The sequence below is a fragment of the Pinus tabuliformis genome, chromosome 8 (assembly GCF_031772625.1).
Source record: "Pinus tabuliformis cultivar Carrire ecotype Pingquan chromosome 8, CPIR1, whole genome shotgun sequence".
Lineage (NCBI taxonomy): Eukaryota > Viridiplantae > Streptophyta > Pinopsida > Pinales > Pinaceae > Pinus > Pinus tabuliformis.
The window spans coordinates 12,646,178-12,663,340 of NC_142294.1; positions in this window are offsets into that span (position 1 = coordinate 12,646,178).

The window sequence follows — 17,163 nt, forward strand, 5'->3', positions numbered from 1 at the left end:
CCGCTGTGATCGTAAATTTATCAGCCATAAAAAGCCTTGGTCGTGTTTTGCACCTGCCACCTCCACTTTCATTTGGCCGATCGTTCACCTCCATATGATTGTTTACCCATTTTGAGGAACAGCTGCGAAGAGTGATTTCACTTAGCCATCCTTGTGACACTGCCGTGATTGGAAAATTCCAACCTGTACCTGGAATCTGCTGCTATCCCTGTTTATCACTCGTTCCTCAAAAGACGAGTCTTCTTTGAGCTCTTTTCAACTGACTCGTAAAATATGAAAAGATTGCCGAGTTTTGGCCTTCCAGCTCGTTAAAGTGACCGGAAGAGCTATCCCTCCTTTAGATTTTAATGTTTTTGGACCTGAGGGATTATTGCACAAAAAGGTCGAGCGCTTGTTTTATTCGGCTCGTTAAAGTTATCGAAAACTCATCCCTTCTGTATTGTTTTATACTTTTTCGGACTTAAGGGATTAGATGACGAAAAAGGAATTATGGAGTTAACTTTCTGTACCTTTTCAGACTCTCTAAAAATGAAAAGGACCGAGTTATCCTTGTCGTTAGACTCGTTAAAATGATTAAATAGCGACAAACTTGTCTTTAGACGAGAACGAGTTTCCCTATCGCTAGGCTCGTTAAAACATAGCGATGGGCTTGCCCGAAGGGCAGGTTATAGAACAAGCATATGTTATCCTCCTCAAGCTTGACAAAAATAAAGAGGTACTGGTCAGAAATGACTGGGGAAAAATTGGGAGAACCTCAAAGCTTTAATGGTAGCAAGTCGCTCTTGAACATGACACTTTTCCTCCGTATCACATCGGGTTGGGTTGTTTCATTCACCGGTCTCATCACCATGGTCTCGCCAAACCATCCACATTTGGGGTAATGCTACCGATCCATCGCATCAGTGTCGTTATATGTTCAAGAGATGTTGTTCAGAAAGAGTCAACCGTGTCCCATCCACTGCCATACATTATCCTTCATCCATCCATGACCGCCACCCTGAATCATATGTCACAGATTGTTTTCACCTCCATTAAAATCATTAGCTCCGTTCCGTGTCACTGATGTGGGATTCATTAAGGCCCTCCTTTGACGGATCGCTTCTTGTCGACTTCAGCTCATTATCCAAGAAGTTGATCTAGGAACAACCCCCTCAGTACTTTGAAGCTTGCATGCCTCAATGGCAAGTTTCTCACTTCCGGCGACAGGTATATATCAATGACCTTCAACCAGAAGATTTTGCGTGGTGTTCGACGCCAAGTCCTTTATTCACACCACGTGAATTGTACTGCAGTACCTTGAGGGTCATTATCATTATCGGTGATTCCTCTCGCGCTTGTTAACGGTTTACATCATTGACCGGTAATCAAGCGATGTCCTTCCATGTTCGACTTCAGCGCAATTCTCACATGGATCGACTTGTACTTAGAGTGAAGATCGAACGAGTTTGAAGACCCTGGATCTAGTTTCATCCATCCGAGCTGCGATATATATTCAGGAAATATAAAGACATTTGACATGTACATCATTGCAGCAGATGACCATCCTACTCAAAGGATGGTAATTTCAGCAGAGAATTATCAGTCTATCATCAGACGATCGTCTGTTCTATGTACCAAAATGAATTTATAAAGCTGAGCATGGGAATGCCCGCCTCAGCTAGATCATGAAAGCAGAATGAATCATAATGTATTGTATTGTATTTTATTACAGGTCACCTCTCAGCGATTGAATGAACTTCGGATCCTCCTGATAAAGCATTTCACCCGATAAACGACCTCATACTTTAGGGGGCAACTGTTATAGACATTTTTGTGCCTTACAGCATCAAGCATGAAATGTCCATAATCTAAGGGATCCAAAGTCCCTTAACATGTTGTTCCTACCCCTAGAGGAACAAGGTCAGCAAACCACAGCACTGAATAAAAGTTCTCCACCTGAAAACACTCAAAAACACGGCAATTCTGGATCATGTCAACTGCAAAGAAGGCTACCTGTGCTAGGCGAGTTTGGACATGTGGCACAGTCATTCCTCAAGGTGTCAATGCCCAGGAAGCTTCCAAAATGACACTTGGATCAGGGAATTCGACTGGTGATGAGTAAGAGGGTCTAGATCTCCAAGTGGAAGCAAGAACCTCCAAGTGGACTCAAGAACTGAAGAATAACTGAAGTGAGAGAGGACACTAGTCAGCTTCATGTCAGCCTCAAGCTGACTCATCCTTTCTCCAAAACTCCTATATATAGATCTCTCTCATGAGGTCTAGGGAGGCTGGAATCTTGTGAATGTAAGGAAGTGCTGTTGGTTTGAGTTTAGAACTATTGGGTGATTTGCTTTGAAGGAGGTGAAGAGGAGATTTCTTTCTGCTGGGAAGGTGATGCTGGATTGGGCCTCTTATGGTTGTATCACTTCCTGAACTTTACTTCTTCCATTAATAAAGCATTTGAGGTTCTTCTATATGCATGTGTTTCAATGATGTATTGTTATACTTGTGTATTTGATTTATTCTAATCCTTGAATCAATTATGAATGTATGCTTCTTGTAGTTTCCCTCTCTTGCCATTTTGTAGGATCTTGGTGTAGCTGGGCCAGTGAAAGAGCAAGGAGCTGGGAGTAAGTAGCAAGGAGAGAAGATTGGATCAACCATTAGCGAAAGACATCGGTTAGTGGACCTCTTTCTCCCCTATTTTACTTTCATAAAGAAGAAATCTTAGATAGCTTTGCTTTGATTGTTGCTGAGGTACTATCACCCTTAGAGTGGGATAGGGTCATTCCGTATTGGATACTTTTCCCAACAACAAGGGGTCCATGGTATTGGCATAACCATGGTATTTACCCATGATATTGATTTGGATATTACCATGGTATAAGGGTCTGTGCTATTGGCATAACCATGGTATTTACTTGTGGCACTGACTTGGAGATTACCATGGTACACGTGTATGTGGTATTGGCATAACCATGGTATTTACCTATGGTATTGATTCGAAGATTACCATGGTACAAGTGTCCTAGGTATTGACATAACCATTGTATTTTACAGTGATATTGGTTTGGAGATAACTGGAGATAATTTGGAATATACTAAAAAAAAAAGTATTGACTTGATTTATCTTGTTTGTTGAGTGAGTATCTGTGTGGAGAAGAATGTACAATTTTTGTAAGGATTATATAGCTGATTTGATGAAATGATTTGCATATGTTACAACAATTAACTAAAGTATCCTTCAATCGTGGTATTTGGGTAGTGAGTGAGAATATGAAGTGTGGATTGGAGTAATGTTGTGAGGAATTGTTTTTGCAGATTTTGTTGTATCTGGAGATTGGAGATTTTATTTTGTTTGTGATTTAATGCTATGTTGTTATAGTTCTCATGTTGAGAAGTTCTTGGTTCTAGTATGAAATTTTTTAAAACGATAACCACATAGAGGAGTGGGGCTGGGTGACTCAGCAGAAATCAATATAAGTGAGCATATTTTTGCAATCCAATGGTGGTTGGATAGTTCGGTATAAACTGGGTGAGGCTTGTTGGTCATGGTGTGTTCTAGCAGATCGAAGTCTATAGAGTCAATTGATAGCTCAGGAGTAACCAGTCAAGGATCATTGATGGTGGTGGCCTTCAACGGATGGTAGTTTGTAGATTCGCATGAGAAACAATTTTCATTTGATAGTAGCCATATTTATTTTTCTATATAAAGAATTGATTGACATAATAGAATTTGAGCAGCATAATAGCAGAGGGTGGTTTTTTTCCCTGGAGAGGGTTTTCCACCAGAAATATATGTGTCCATTGTGTTGATTGCTTTCATGTTTTCTGATTTATTTTTTATTCTCTAATATCTAATTATGTGTTTATTTTTGATCAAGTAAGAGTGGTGCTTTATATTAAACTTTAACCAAATGTACATAATTTACAAAGGGCCACACCCGCTCTGTGAGAATTTAACAGTCTGCGAGGTAGGCCAAACATCACCCAAAACTGATAGAAACTGAGAGAGAACCTCCTATCAAGTCATCTAGCAGACAGTCAGAGGTGCTGCACAAAAAAAAACCTAAACGATCCTGGAGGGAAAGTACAAGAATTGTCGTAGGACTCTAAGCCAAACAAAAACTGCTTAATGGACCCGAAGGAGTTAAAAGAAAAATAATCAATACTTTTCAGATCCGCCCAATTTGCATAAACAATCCCCACCATAGATCCAAAAACTGAGATCCAACGGTCATCAAGAATATTGGAAGCATAAGAAGCACGAGAGTTAGCCACCCGATACGGGTGGTTTTCTCTCTCCTCGCCCCGCGATGTGTCATTTAAAGAGTGGAATCGGAGCCGAATACGGAAAAACCGAAAACCATAAGGCCCCCGTCCGATAAACCACCAGTGGTTTTGGAGTGGTTGACGTGAAGAAAACTAACATTCCTTTTTTCCACTTTTCATCCCATGATTTCCTGCAGTGGACAGTCCTTAAGCCAATCCCATTACAGCACTAGTTGAACAGAAAATTGACAAATGGACCCGAAAGAAAATAAACCAACAATCACCACCATTGATCTAAAACCTAAGATCCAATGGTCATCGGGAATATCGCACGGACGAGAAGCATGAGAGTTAACCACACAATGAGGGTGATTTCCTCTCTCCTTGCCCCGCGATGTGTCACTGAAAGAGTGGAATCAAAGACCACCACGGAAAAACCATAAACCGTTCATACCCCACTCGAATACCACTTGTGGTTTTGGTGTTGTTGACTTGCAGGAAGACCGACACTACCTTTCACCATGTGTCATTCCTTGATTCCATCCAGCCGGCCATCCATGAGCCAATCCCACTCCCCTGGAATATTCTTCAGCCACCAACTTCGCCGAATGACACTGGTTACTCCATCCTATGAAGCTGTTCTAGTCTCGCCTTCCATGATGAAATCAAGAGGAGCTCCGATTGTGGAATTCATCACCCTCCCTCTGGTCTTCAGGATCTTTATGTTCCAGCCTGTTATTCCATATGTCCATATCCTGGGTAGCTTGACAGAGACAATCCCCCCGCAGTTTACCTGGGGGAAGTGAATCCCAAGCATATCTAGAATCCCTGTCCCTGTTTGTGACTCCCTCATTCGCCAAACGATCCGCTAACATGTTAGCCTTCCTTTTCACATGAACAAAACTGATGGTTTTAAGGGTTCGTAGGTGAGATTGGATACAGTAATAAACCTACAAGAGCTTCCAATGTTTTGAAACTTTATCTGGAGATGTTCCATTGCTGATTTTCTTAGTCGCTCTAATAATTAATTCTGAATCCGCTTCAATTATGACATTGTGAGAGCTTGAACGCACCAGGATTTCCAAGCATTGCTCTAATGCCATGAGCTCCACCATGTTATTTGTGGCCTTCACCAAATGACCATGGAAGACCATTTGAATCTGACCCTCTTTGTCTCTTATGGCACCCCCAAAGCCTGCTAATCCTGGGTTGTCCTTGGCTGCTCCATCAATATTCACTTTTAAGAAACCATAGGGAGGAGGTTTCCATATGGTAGCACCTTTGTTTAAAAGGCTTCCTGTCTTAATTGTTCCTAAAGGACCGATAGTCTGGAGACCCAAGTGAAGTAAAATTCTCACCTCATGAGGCAGGGAGGATCTTTAGGGAGAGCTCTTAGTAAGCCTCTTACTATGTTTTTGATCTGCCTTAGAATTTGCTCCATAATATGTTGAGGCCTGCTAGTTTTGTTTTTGAAGATGCGATTGTTGCGTTCTTTCCACACATTCCAGATGACAAAACCTGGAATCAGAATCCAGGCTTTGTTCACGATCTCATTTCCTGTGAAAACTTTTCTCTAGTTCTTTAGAGTATTGGATATGCTGAGCCTATCCCTATCGGTTTGTCTGAAAATAGTAGCCACCCAGTCCCACACTATTGAAGTGAAAGGACATAGGTTGAGAAGGTGTTCAATCATCTCCTCATGCGCGCCACAAAGGTAACACCTAGAAGGACCAATGAAGCCTTTCTTGAGGAGATTCTCCCAAGTTAAGATCTTCTTTTGATGCACTAGCCAAATGAAAAGCTTTATTTTCATCCAATGCGGACTTTGCCACAATTTCTTCCAGATCTAATCAGGATTCACAAAGTTTAATCCTGTGACTTCCTGTGTTCTTTCCCCATCTTAATTGATTCGGTGAGGAAGAGACAAGAATCCTTTTGTGCTCGAGCTCTGGGTAAGGGCTTCTGCCTTGTTTTTTAGCTGGTCATCGTCATTGTATCCTAACTCCTTCCATTCCCTCCATTTTCCATTGTTCCCTCCCTGATCCCAGAAGTCCTTTATTAGAACCATAACTTTGCTTTCTGTGTCATTTTTGATATCTGCAAATTCATCCTTGTAAAGGTTGGGTTCCTATTGCCAGTTATCCTCCCAAAAACGAGCAAGATCCCCTACCCGAATTTCCCAAAAACAATGTTGTTGTACAATGCTTTTATTAGCCTAGGCAAGGTTCCAAATGTGGGAGCCCTTGCTTTGCCTTGATATTCTAATATGATCTTTTTCTTGCTAGTGCTTGGCATATTTTTGTTTCCAAAGCTTAGCCCAGGGTGCATTTGGTTCCTTAATCCATCTCCACCAAAGCTTGGCTCCCAAGACTTTGCTGAGGGTCTCAGGATCATGAAGCCCCAAACCACCATGGCTTTTGCGTTTACAAAGTTTGTCCTAGGTCACTAAAGGCCACTTATTTTTCTCTTCCCCTCTGCCCCACAGAAAGTCTCTTTGAATGTTTCTTATTAGCTGCTTAATGCCTTGAGGAGCAGGAAGAGCTGAAAACATAAAAGTGGGAATGGCCTACAAGACCGCCTGTGTGAGCACAAGGCATCTTTCCAGATTTAGCGATCTTCTTGTCCATTTTCTGATCTTGTCCTGAATTTTATTTAAAATAGGTTCCCATACTTTCTTGCTCAGCGTTTTGTCAGTAAGGGGAATACCAAGGTATTTGGAAGGTAGATGTTCTCTTTGAAATCCAAGAATTCTAGTAATATTTCTTTGAATAGCAATATTAGTATTAAAGAAAAAGACTTTGGATTTGTTAAGGCTTACCTTAGTGCCTGTTGCCATGGCAAAGTCATTTAAGATATTTTTTATTGCTCTGGCCTCCCTGACGGTAGGTATTCCTTGCAGCATAGTGTCATCTACAAATTGTTGATGAGTGTTGGCCTCTCCATCCGTGGTAAGTTTGATACCCTGAATTCTTCCATCAGCATTTTCCATTTTAATTACCCTACCAAGCCCTTCCATCATGAGGACAAAGAGGAACGGTGAAAGCAGATCTCCTTGTCTGAGCCCTCTGGAGGGAGTGAAAGTCCTAGAAGGAGCTCCATTAAGCAATATGGAAAAACTAGTTGAGGTAACTAATGCCATGATCCATCTTATCCATTTCTGATCAAAACCATAGGCTTTTAGAATTGCTCTTATGTAAACCTAGATCAATTTTTCATAGGCTTTCACGAGGTCCAACTGAATGATCATGCCAACTTGTTTGTTGCTTTTGAGAGAGTATACCACCTCATGAGCTTGGATGATATTGTTGAGGATTTGTCTTCCCTCCACATAGCCTGTTTGTTCCTCCAAGATGAGAGAGGGTAGAAGTGGTTTGAGTTGATTGGCTATTACTTTGGAGATAATTTTATACACCACATTACATAAGGCTATGGGCCTAAAACCATCCAGAGTCATGGCATTTTCCTGTTTTGGAATCAGAGCTATGAAGGATGCATTCATAGCCTTTAGTATCTTTTTGGATCTTCTTGAGTCTTCCACCACTTCGAGGATATCATGTTTGACTATTTCCCAATAGGCCTTAAAGAAGTCTACATTGAAACCATCCGGGCCTGGTGCTTTTCCACTCTGCATTTTTTTAATTATTTCACTGACCTCCTCTACCGAAATTTGCCTGTGGAGATTGTGGTTGTCCTCTTCGGTAACCAGCTGAGGGATGTATTGAGTGAAATGTTCAATGAACCTAGATCTGTCCTCTAGAGGCTCCTTTGCAATGCTGCAGAAGTGCTGAATAAGGACCGATTCCATATCACTATGAGAAACTAGCTCAATACCTTGGGAATCTTTGATCTTTGTGATTCTGTTGTGTGCCTTGTGAGCTATGGTGGTTTTGTGGAAGAATTTTGTATTTCTTTCTCCCTCCTTAATCCATTTTGTTCTTGATTTATGCCTCCAAAACATTTCTTCTTGTAGGCATCGACTCTCCCATTCTTCCTTCAGAGAGTTAGTTAATTTTTGCCTCTCTTCGGTGAAGCCATCTATGATGATGATTTGATTGATTTCCTAGAGCTTCAGTTCCGTTTCTCTTTTGGCCTTGAAGATATCTCCAAATTCATTTTTGTTCCAAACTTTAAGACGAGACTTTATATGTTTAAGCTTCTGTTGGAGCATATACATTTTTGAACCCTGAATGTTCAACTCCTCTCTCCACCATGTCTCAACATTACTAGTGAAATTAGGATGTGAGAGCTAGGCATTTTCAAACCTGAAAGGTCTTTTTCATGGAGTGCCCATAAAGGTGGCCTCCAGCTGAACAGGCCAATGATTTGATCCACCAAAGGGCAGAATGGAGGCTGTTATGGCAGGTCCTGAGAGGAAGAGGTCCTCTGAAATCATGAATCTATCAAGTTTGGAAGCAACTTGATGGGGCCCTCCCCTTTTGTTGTTCCAAGTGAAGGTTCCATTTATTGTTTCAGTATCCACTAGCTTCATGTTCCTAATGAAGTTCCGGAAGGCCATGGAGTCTCAGCCTAGCTGCCTCGTGCCTCCCTTTTTTCCGAAAGAGATCTTATCATATTGAAATCTCCTGCAACGATCCATGGTAGAGTGGTATGTCTTTCTCTAAGTTCCTCTAGGGAATTGAGAAGCTTGATCTTGTTTGCTAGCTTTTGAGGTCCATAAACATTTGTAATCGTGTATATCTCCTTGTCCCCTACAGGTTGACATATCAGGGAGAGGTAGTTCCTGGATGCTTCCGCATCCAGAATTCCCAGTTTTTGTGGGTCCCACAAAGTGAGAATCCCCCCAGCCAAATGATCGGTCTTGACCTCTAAATAATCATAATTAAATAACCACTTATGAATATCTCTTATCTTTTCCATCGAACATTTTGTCTCTTGAATAAAAACCATGTCTGGTTTTTCTTCTTTCATTCTGTTGGTAAGATTTCTTTGTTTCCTTCTATTACCTATTCCTCTAATGTTCCAAGTTATGAACTTCATTAAGAAAGATTTGTAAAGGAATAACTAGTAAGATCTTCATCTTACCTGAGTTGATCAACAGTTTTCCACATTCGTTCAGTAGTTCATTCTGCCTCTTTCTTCCTCTTTTCCTGCCTGAGTTCTTTGAAGATTGTGCCTGAGGATTCTCCATCATCTTGACCCCACTTGGCTCCTGGCTCTCATGATTTATTTTGACTCCCGCTCCCTTCACTTGTGACCTCCAGAGAAAGAGTTGTTGTACTCTATCATAGTCTTCTTTTGGCAGGGAGTCCACCCCTGCTCTTTTCCCTTGTTCCAGAAATTTCTCTAGATCTAGATTTTCCCTGTCCAGAATCTCCTGTAATTCATGGTCCTCTGTTCCTGCTTCACTAGGCATCATCTCCTAGTCCCTACTGAACTCCATCAGGCTTGGTAGATCTTCCTTTTTCTGGTTGTCTACTGTGATATCCTCCATGTCAGCTACCCTATCCTGTTCTTTTGTTACATTCTCCATGTCCTGGACTGTCTCCTTATTCCCCTCTTCTTCCTCTAGGATCTTGAAGCTTCTTTGTCTTGTGTATTTGTCCTCATTTGCCTTATTGTGTGGACATTTACCTCCTTTTCCTTTACTCCCAACTTTGGTGAAACCCTCGTGGTCTCTTTCGACAATGGTTTTTTGATTATCTTCCCTGTCGATTGTATGGTAGTCTCTATATAGATGCCCATGTTCATGGCATTTGTGGCATATGAATGGTATGTTTTCATAGTCCACTGTCTGCACCCATTCTTCATCATATACTTCTAAAATGATCCCTTCCAGGAGGGCTCCAGATAGATCCATTTCCCCACAGATCCGGGCAAAGGATGTGTACCTCCCTTTCAGAGTTTCCTATGAGATTTTTAGAAAATGTACCAGTTTGTTGCCCATGGTTTTCAAAGATTTTGGCAACCAATAATCCAAAGGAAGGGAATATAGTCTGATCCAAACCAGTACTGAAGTGAATGTTTCACGTTTCGGGACAAAGTTCATCATCCATGGCTGCATGTAGAGTCCTGCCATAGCGTAGAAATAGGGCCCCCCTTCAAACACTCTGTCTTTGTCTTCTAGGCTTGCGAAAACTACTATGAAAAGACCTTTAGAACCCAGATGTAAATGTATTTCCCAATTTTGCTTCCAATGGCTCCTTATCCAGACATATAAAGCCCTTTCCGTTGGCCATAACCCCATGAACTTGCATATAATTTCATGCTATGTCATATGTTCTTTGTGAGCTTATATTGATGGGTCGCTTAATACGACCAGAGGAATAGTGCCTGAATTGGGCTTGTAGACTCCAGTAGACTTTTTGGAAGCCAGTTTTTCGCTACTACCTCCAATCTCCTTTTCTTTTCTCGTTTCCTATTGATTCCCTTCCTGATCCTGATCTTCACTTCTTCCATATGTCCCCTGACTTCTGGTTTTTGAGATCTTGTCTAGAGGTTTTTTGAAATGTTTCTTTCCCGCGTTCTGATTTCCTACTGTGACTTCCTGGCTGTAGGAGGGAGTAGCACTCCCCCCTGCACTCCTTGCCATGGTGCCCTAAATCTAAACCTTGTCTTCAACTCCAACTCTAGCTTCTCCGATCTGCAACTCGCCACCTCCCTCCTAGTTTTTTCCAATTATGTGTTTCAGTTTATGCATGCTTAAAGAATTAAAAATTGGAGAAAAAGTTTATAAGTGCTCACACTACTAATTCACCTCCCCCTCTCAGTAGTGATCTAGTTTCCAACAATTGGTATCAGAGCGGGGCTCTCAAGTGCAACGTGATCACTGGAGAGTGGATCTTGGAGATTTTGACAGAAATTTGCAATTTTTTTAGAATGAGTTCTCCAAAGAAATTGGTTCTTACTGTTGTAAATCCCTAAGTATGGAAAGAAAATGTGAAAATCAAACTATTTATTTGTGGCTCTAATATTTGGAGATTGGTTTGTGAAGGACATGATGGAGATTTTCCTACAACTAAAGTACAAAAGAAAAATTCTCAAGAAGGTCGAATTATTTTCAAAAATCTCCATTATACAAATATAGAGAAAATTGGGGATTTACAATATGCCAAGGAAATTTGGGATAGATTGCATATGTTATATGGAGCCAACAACAACAACAGTGATAAAGAGACCAAGAAGAGAAACAAAAATAAGAAGGAAGCTCCACTTGAACCAAATATGGAGAAAAAAAAAAAATTGAAGGTATAAGTTGTAATTATATATTTTTCAGTTAAATTTCTAATAGTGGTAGTGACAATGATTTAGATTTAGTCAATGAAAGAGGTGACAATCACAATTATATGCTCCTTAAGGCTGAATATGAATATGCCAGGATTGTTATTAAATATTTTTCTATTGAAATTGGTATACTAACAAATGTATGCAAGGGGCATGAGAATAAATTTCAAGGTTGTGATCAAAAAGAGAAAAATATCAAGGAATAAATCACTACCTTAAGAACTTAGCTGGAAGAATAAAAGAGATTAGAAGAAGTCAATTGTAGAAAGAAAAAGTATAGGAAGGATTATGTTCAAGTGCTTGAAAGTGTGATTGACAATTTGAGAAATGATCTTGAGAAAAAGAACCAGCAGTTGGAAAAAGTGAAGAGAACCATAGTAGTAATAAAATATGGCAGCAATCTTCAAAAGTGTGAGACAAGCATGCATGGAGGAAATAATAATAAAGAAGAAAAAAAAAATCTTGCACCACAGAATGTGACCAAAAATAGCAGTAAGAAAGAAGAGAGAAAAAAAATTCACCACCAATAGAAAAATAGAAAACCAAAAGGAGATTTTACATCTAGAAGACCATTTTCTCCTATAGCTGAAGATAAAAATTTTCAAAGGATAAGTCAAAACTCCTTTTCCCCCTTGATGGACGAGATAGAGTGCTTCAATTGTCACAATTTTGGTCATGTGGTAGATGATTGTAGAAGGCAAATAGACACATCCATGCAATAGTATGATCAACCAAAAGGAGGACCCACCTTCATGTATACAAGTTCATTTAATGGATATTGTTTTGCATGTAACTTGTTTGGGTATAAATCCATTGATTGCAAATCTAGCGTGAGAAGGTGGAGATCAGATATGAGCAACAAAAGATCAGATCCTTAGGATACATATCTTGGTCATATAGAGTGTTATATGTGCCATAATTTTAGACACATGGCCAAGGATGGAAAGCTTCCCATGTGTTTCAGGAAATCCAATTAGAAAATGTAAGGACAACCACACAAGAAGAATAAGGATCAATATATAAAAGTTTGGAGGAGAAAAGAGTAGAAAAAAACTCCCACCAAAAATTGAGGCTTGCATGGTCTCAGGGGGAGCATATGGTTGCATAATGAGTTGCATGGAAATTCTTAATTGTGCAACCATATCGGAAAGTGTATGAGAAGACAAATATGCATTTTTAGAGATGCATGTGTTCAAGGGGAGTACATGAGGTTTGAAGTGTATTTTCATTTCAAATATATTCTATTATGGTTTCGTTTTAGTTAGAGAATTTATAGGTTTTGGTTTTATTGATGCTAATGATGATATAGCAGGCATGCATTGTCTAGGTGTGATGGAGGATCACACATTTAGGGGGAGAATTTGTGCTTCCAAATGGACTTGCAGATTTTTGGCATCATGCTAACTTTGGAGGAGTTTTATTGTGCTTATTTGTCATGAGTGTTTTTCATGAGTGAATTTATTCGTGTTGCTTCCATATAGTAGCAAGATAATATGGTTTTCATGATATAGTTGATTTTTATGTCATATGTTGCCATGCATGTGTAGCTGCTATGGAGATCAATACATGTTGGGCAACGGATCCCCCCATAGCAAGTTTGTGGGCTTAAAGCTCGAGTTTTGGTCAATGTAATGTAAAGACCCTGCGAAATGCGGGTGCCAAGCATGAGAGTCTAGGGTTGTCTGCCCTAAGATAATATAATTTAATGTAAAGTGTGTTGGCCTACCCATGGTTCGCGGACCATGGGATTACAAAGATAGAGCGAGGCTCTAAGTGTAAAGATAGTTATGAGCTTTTTTTACAAGTAATAGATAGATGCGAAGGCATGGTTAGAATATAGAAGTGGATCTGAAGTCTATTGGGTCATAGTAGTAGGTAGAGGCTCTACAGCTGAGTGCGTAGAGGCCTAGTAGAGTCCGCAGCTAAGTGCGTGGACCCCTATAGCTGAGTGCGCAGGGTGGAGTCGAGTTTGTGACTGAACTTGAGTATTAATAAAGATAATATTGATTGATTCAGAATATTGTGCGTCTGTCTGTAGACTAGTATTTCTATGTTCTGGTTATCTTTATGCATTTATATTGTTTTCAAGTACATATGCTTATCTGAAAGTTGAATAAGTAATAAGAATATTAGGCCCACACAAACTAAGTTAAGCACTAATATAATAGCACAGTAAGGATTGGATCGGAATAATACTGTATTCACAAAGGTGTGCACGAGTTGCTAAGAATAGAAAGTTGCACGGAGCAGTGCAGCACGTAGATTAGGATCGCGAACCTCTAGAACCTTCAACAAGACATCCCTAGGGTGTGGAAACCTAGATCCAACACCCTCCAATACTACTTCGAGTGAGACCTCAGTCCGCGCTCCGCAGAATGTTGCTAAAAGGGCCAGTAGTACCGACATTTTCTTGGCTAATCTCACTGCTGAACCTGGGTCAGGACCCATGTAGCCAACAAATGGTTTCGTTGTTGGGACTGGGATCTGCCTAAGGGATGTCTAATATCGTGCAATTGGAACCCAACAAAGAAGGAAATTGAAGAGTGGTTGGACAAGAAGATTCACGAGGTCGCGACACAGGAAAATAGAACTCTGCAGGTATCTGAGAAAAGGTGGCTGGATCGCGAGATTAGCAGATAGCCAGGGAAGGTGTAAGATCGACCAACCGATAGTGTGGACTCTGGAATTAGTGCGCTGACTAGATGCATCAGAAGACAAGATCGCGCGAGCTGTGGACCATTAGCTTGACCAGATAATAGGGGGATTTATCACTGAGTTTGCGGTAGACACGACCGTGAGCTACAGCGAAACAGAACAATGTTTTATCAAGGGACCATGAGGTAAGTACATTAAATATTTGAATACCTGGATTAAGATGTTGTTATGTGAAAAGCAGGTTATGTGAATACATCAGTGTTTGGAACAATGTGGAGCGGAAAGATCTACAAAGGTAGTAGGGAATTAGGAAACAACCCTTTAATTTCACCTTCACGAGAGTGAGGAAGAGCTCGCTTGGGTCTCTCTGAGAAGTGCGGTTAGTTTGATAAGGAAGCGCATTCTGCAGTTACCACCTCCACCAATGCAACCACCTGCTTCACCTGCTTCACCTCCATCTCCATCCACTCCATCTCCACCAACCCTGTAGTTCAGCATGGCGAACACAATCAAGCTACTCGTATTAAAAGGAGTAGGGAAGGAGGTGTTTGGTCAATTTAGTGTGTCCTAAATTGCTATTTAAAATGTCAATCCGGGAGTCGTAAACTGATGAAGTGAAGTGCACTGTATGTGCAAGATAACTCTTTTATTAATCCTTTGTCGTTTTTGAGTTTTTTAGTTTGTTTTTGGGTTTATCTTCTGTGGATTCCCTAGTATGAGATGGCAAAATTGAAAGTTAAGTATGGATGGTAATGGTGATTTCTACAATGATTTTCCAAACTTAAAAGTTCTCAAAAATAAGGTTTCAAACTGACTGTAATGAAATCAATTCTCAAAAGGAAGTAAATGTACCAAAACAATGAACTAGTGACAATGGCCCAGTATCCTTACTGCTGTATGAAAAAGAAAATAAAAACTGAACTTAAAGCAACTCAAAGACTGAAAGCAAGGCAAACTAAATCACACTACTTCAACCCACATTCTGACCCTTCACCTTTCGACTCGCTCCGGCTATAGGAAGTAATCATAAACAAGCTGAGTAATATGATATCTAAATTGCAAGAAATTAAATTGCATAAAAGGAAACTAAGATTTAACTACTCATTCATATTTCAACTCTTGAAAATGACATAAGTAATTCAATCTCTAACTTGCAGGAAAGCAAACTAAATCATACTACAACAAGTAATATTCTGATTCCTTACTAATTTAGTCGCTTGGCTATAGAAAGGAAATCATAAACAGATGAGTAATATGATGTCTAAGTGGCAAAAAAGTAAATAAGCAAAACAAAACTGAAAGAAATGAAAATGCTGGAATTAAACTCAGTAAATGAAAATCAGCAGAAAGGACAAGATGATCTCATGTCAATAGTTATCAGAAATATGTAAATTTTCCCGGGCTGCCTACAAAAACCTGTAAAAGAAGTACTGATCAGCTAACAGTTATGGAAAAAAAGATAAAGGAAATATGGACAGCAATGAACATTAGAACAACGCAATATATATACAAGAAATGATTATAAAAGTAGTAAATGAAAGCAAATAAGAAACTATACAGAGCTTTGGTGTACAGGGGCCCTCTGCAACCTCAGCCAATCAATTACTTAGTCACAAATCGAATTCAGGAATGCTGTCTTCTCATATATTAAAGTGCAGTAATAAGACAAAGTAAAGCACAGTACAGTGGGCTGATAACAACAGTAAAAATTACATCTGAAAAGCTAACTATCCAGCGTATACCAACGCGTTATTTATAAGTGAAAATGCTGCAACTAATTCCTAGATTTTATGCTGCCAAGAGACACATAAATCTCCATGGCCTGAGATCTAGCGTTATGGTCATCATGACAGTTGGATCCATGGAGTGGTGGCTGCTCGCTTCAGTTCACGGGCTGATCTACAGGTGTGCCAATACCTCCGGAAACTGAGGATCGTGCCACGCAAACCTTCACGTGGGCAAAACAAAGCCATGCCACCGCAAAACTCCTTGTTTGGCCCTTCCTTTGACCATCATTGACCATGACCATTTATGAGTGATTTGGCTGAACTGAGGGGACACACTCCATGTACACGTCACTTGCAGCTTGCCCATGTGGCCGGTTTCTCCATTGGACACCTGTAACATAGCCTTTAACAAAATGGCTGTGGAAACTTGAGCTGGCTGCGGAAAGTGACAAGTTTCTGCAACTGTTTGAACAAAAATCTAAATCAAACAACAATCATAAACATAGTTAGGAAACCATTTCATAAGATCTTTTTAGACTAATATGCAATGATTTGACAGCTTGGTGGATGAAGTAAATGGAAAAAGAAGGTTGAAAGGGTATATAGGGAAGTGCAGGTTTGAGACTCAACATACCCCCACTGTGAAGGTGTTGCATGTCCTCATGCAACCAAAATTTAGTCATTCCCCTCTAATCCATATGTTCTGCTGCTTCTACTAGGACATCTAGCCCTCTTTTCTTCTTCTTTGGTGTTACCACCATCCTTGGTTTCCTTATTAGACATCTGAATTTGAGATTGATTAATGCTCTGCTCAACTTTTTGCACTTTTTCTTCAGTTTCTTGTTTTTCTTTTGCCATAGTCCCAAATGAAGCATAGTGTTATCATGAATAATTTTATCTACTTTGCTCTGCTCCTTGAGTGCTTCATTTTCTTGCTTGATATGCATGTTTAAGACTTCTAATTCAAATACCTCATGCTTTAAGGACTGAACTTGTGCATCTAGTGGTAGAGTGGTACTCGGACCCGCAGCTGATTTTTCTAATGATTCCAAGTATTCATATACCTCCTGTTGATTGGGATCTACTTCAGGTGTCTTTCTTGGACTGAGTTGAAAATCTTGTGGAGGAGTAGGACTGCTCTCTAGCTCTGGCCGAGAAGGGCTTCCATCATGTGGAGGACTAGTTTCAATGCTTGGCTGAGGACGAGGTGGACTACGGCCAGCTAGAGGTTTCTCAGGTGTCTCTCCACCCAAGTCGATGAAGTGGGGCCATTTTATTTGTGTTTTAC